The sequence below is a fragment of the Nyctereutes procyonoides genome, unplaced genomic scaffold (assembly GCF_905146905.1).
Source record: "Nyctereutes procyonoides isolate TBG_1078 unplaced genomic scaffold, NYPRO_anot_genome, whole genome shotgun sequence".
NCBI classification, from domain to species: Eukaryota; Metazoa; Chordata; class Mammalia; order Carnivora; family Canidae; genus Nyctereutes; species Nyctereutes procyonoides.
Genome location: NW_026575130.1, coordinates 11231471 through 11235003, shown reverse-complemented (window position 1 = coordinate 11235003; position 3533 = coordinate 11231471). Strand labels below are relative to the sequence as shown.

At 51.5% G+C, this 3533-nt stretch overlaps 1 pseudogene; it reads right to left on the bottom strand.

Annotated features, from left to right (window-relative positions):
- Positions 1-296: 296 nt before the first annotated feature.
- LOC129521204 (elongation factor 2-like) lies at positions 297-2845 on the bottom strand (annotated as a pseudogene).
- Between the last annotated feature and the right edge of the window lie 688 nt (positions 2846-3533).

Here is a 3533-nt window from a genome sequence, read left to right as displayed (position 1 = left end):
AAAAAAATGTTGAGTATCTCATCCTGCCTCCCCCGCCCCCACCAGCCAAATAAATCCCAGCTGCTAGGGCATTTGTTGCCTCTGAAATCTTGAAATAAATATTGAAAAAACGGCATTAAGTATTCATGTTGAGTGATGGCACTGAGTTGGCCCCAGAACCTGTCAGGTAGAGTATCACTGGACAGTCTCGAGGTGTCATGGAGAATGCGAGGGCTTGTTGCTGTGGTCAGTCGTCAGCCAGGTGTAGGGGCTGTGCTGAGTCCCAGCTGGGGTGGTGGGCTGCAGGGGAGGGCTACCTACAATTTGTCCAGGAAGTTGTCCAGGGCAGGGATGCCTTCCTTCAAGCCTTAATGCTTGGGTGTTTCAGCCACCACCTGGCTGGGGCGGCTGGTGTTGTCGAAGGGATCGGGGCAGGATCTGCCAGTGGTCAAATACACATTGGGGGAAGGCCTGGCCACCGATGTTGGACCTCAGGTCAGCAGTGAAGCCAAAGGACTCATTCACAGGCAGGTAGGCCTTCACAACAAACATGGGAGTGCCTGCCACCTGGGACTCCTCAAAGACGTGACCCAGCTTCCTATTCAGGACACCATAGATGCCACCAACCACTTGTTCTGGACACTGAATCTCCACAAGGTAGATAAGCTCCATAAGCTAGGGCTGGGCAGTCAGCACACTGGCATAGAGGCAGCGCTGGGCAATGGGGATAATCTGGCCACCCCCGCGGTGGATGGCGTCCACGTGCAGGGTCACATCGTGCTCATGGAAGCGCACACCACTTATGTTTTCCTCACACAGAGCACCCTCTTTGGCGGCCCACTGGAAGCCAGCTACCACGCTATTCTTGATCTCATTGAGGTACTGCACACCCTTAGTGATATCAGTGAGGATGTTGGGGCCAGTGCCGTCAGGCCCGAAGCACCAGATCTTGCGGGCCTCAGCCACATCCCACTCATACTTCTCGGCCAGATAGCGGGCTGCTGCTTGAGCTCCTGGTGGGCTGACACCTCACCCTTGTCAATGTCCTCAGCCAGGCCATCAGGGAAGGGCCGTGCCTCATGTACAGCCAGTTGTGCTTGTTGGGGGACTTGGACAAGCAGAGCACATTCTACTCCTCACTGACGGTCTCATGGTAGGAGACTACAGGGTCAGATTTCTTGATGGGAATGCACGCATGGTCCTTCTCCAGGTCCTTCAGACAGATCTCCAGGTGCAGCTCCCCAGCCTCCTCGATGATGTGCTCCCCTGACTCCTCAATGATGCACTGCACCATGGGGTCTGACTTGGCCAGCCGTTTCAGACCCTCCACTAGCTTGGGAAGGTCAGCTGGATTCTTGGCCTCCACAGCAACCCGGACAATGGGGCTCATACTGAACTTCATCACCTTCATGTTGTGGGCATGCTCAAAGGTGGTGATGGTTCCAGTCTTTACCAGGAACTGGTCCACTCCCACCAGACCTACAATGTTCCCACAAGGCACATCTTCAATAGGCTCAACATAACGGCCCATCATCAGGATTGTTCTCTGGATGGGCTTCAGGTACAGGTCCTCCTTCTTCCCAGGTGCGCGGTTGGGCCCCATGATCCTGACTTTCAGGCCAGTGGACACCAGCTCCGAGAATACACGACCAAAGGCGTAGAACCGACCTTTGTCAGAGGTTGGCACCATTTTAGAAATGTACATCATGAGAGGGCCTTTGGGGTCACAGCTTTTAATGCCCATGGCTGCCTCATTGTCTGGGGGGCCCTCATACAAGAGCTCACAGCGGTATTTCTGGGCTGTCACAGGGGAAGGCAGATGGATGGTGATCATCTGCAGCAAAGCATCCCCAGCAGGTAGCCAGCAGCGCATCACAGCCTTCAGAAGTGGTTTGCCTTCCTTATCTTTGCCTCCACTGTCCAGCTTGATGTCCAGCTTTTCAATCAGCTTTGCTGTCTCCTCCTTGAAATTCATGATGGCGTCAAACACCTTGAAAATAGGGTCCAAGATGAGCTGGCAAAACGTCTGCCTAGCTTCTTGCCGTCAGGGCTGGTGGCTGACTTGCTGAATTTGCCGTTGGCTGGATCAAAATACCGGTCACCCCACAGCTTCTTCATCATGTCCTCCACTTTCTTGGCCCGCTCAGCAGGCCCCAGCTGGCCCTCGCCCTTGGTAGCAAATTTGGCCACATACATCTCTGCAAACTGTTTCAAGGTAAAGGCCCACCGTGGAGGCCGAACCCAAAACCAACGGTCCCAAGTACAGGGTCAATCCTGATGTTGCCCATGGGACTGCTCTCGCCCTCCCCGTAGGTAGAAATGATGACGTTGACGTTCTCCACAGTGCGCTGGAAGGTCTGGTAGAGCTCCTCAGGCTCCAGCTGCAGCTCCGGCAGAGCCCGGTCCATCTTGTTCATCATCAGCACTGGCTTGATGCGATCCGCAGTGGCCACACACCAGATACACAGTCCACTACCACCAAGGCACCGTCGGTGACACGGAGGGCGGCAGTCACCTCCGAGGAGAAGTCCACGTGCCCTGGGGAGTCGATGAGGTTGATCAGAAAGCCAGAGCCATCCTTACTCTGCTTGATAAAGTTCAAGTCCTTTTTTGGAGAGCTCGTAGAAGAGTGAGATAGCCGTGGACTTGATGGTGATGCAGCGCTCCTGCGCGTCCTTCCGGGTGTCAGTGAAGCGGGTCTCCCCATGGCGGGCGGAGGCAATGATACCGGCCTTGCACACCAGCGAGTCCGTCAACGTGGACTTGCCGTGGTCCACGTGGGCGATGACAGACATGCTTTGGATGTTGGCCTTCTTGTCCATGATGGCCCGGATCTGGTCTACTGTGAAGTTCACCATGGTGGCGGATGGCGTGGATTCTCCCAGGTAGATCTGAGCGAAGCGAGTGGTGCCAAGGATGGCGGTGACAACGGCGGAAGAGGGTGTAGGCTATTTCTGAAGCAAAGTAAGAGACTAATTTAAAGAGTTAAATTTTGCAAGAACAATATCCTTGCAAGAAGACTCAGGCACTGTCTTCTTCATCTGGAGGATAACTATGAATTTTGTTTCCTTTCACTTTTTTTTCCCCCCAGAAACCACATTCAGTGATAGCATTACATTAGGAAATTTCAGGAAGAAAGAGTGAATAAGATTCACCCTGACAGGGTCTAAACTCATGGTCAACGTAGCTGGAACATGCACAGAAATCACAAAGAGCAGGATGAAAAGTACAGAAAATGGGGGAAGCTCAAGAAGGAGATGTTGCTGTATTTCCAGTGCTTAAAGGAAACATGATATAGATTCTATCTCAAGATATTAAAGGTCTAAACACCTAGAATTTATATTTGTTAGGTTGTTTAATTATAACCTAGAGACAATACAACATATTGTAAGGCTTTCTTTTAATATTTTTATTGTATACTTACTCTTTGCCACTTTTCTAAGTGTTTTATTTGCATTACTTAAGCAATTATCATTTAGAAGCAATATATGATACAGGTACTATTATTATCATCCCCATGTTAAAGTTGAGAAACTAAGGCTTAGAGAGGCTAA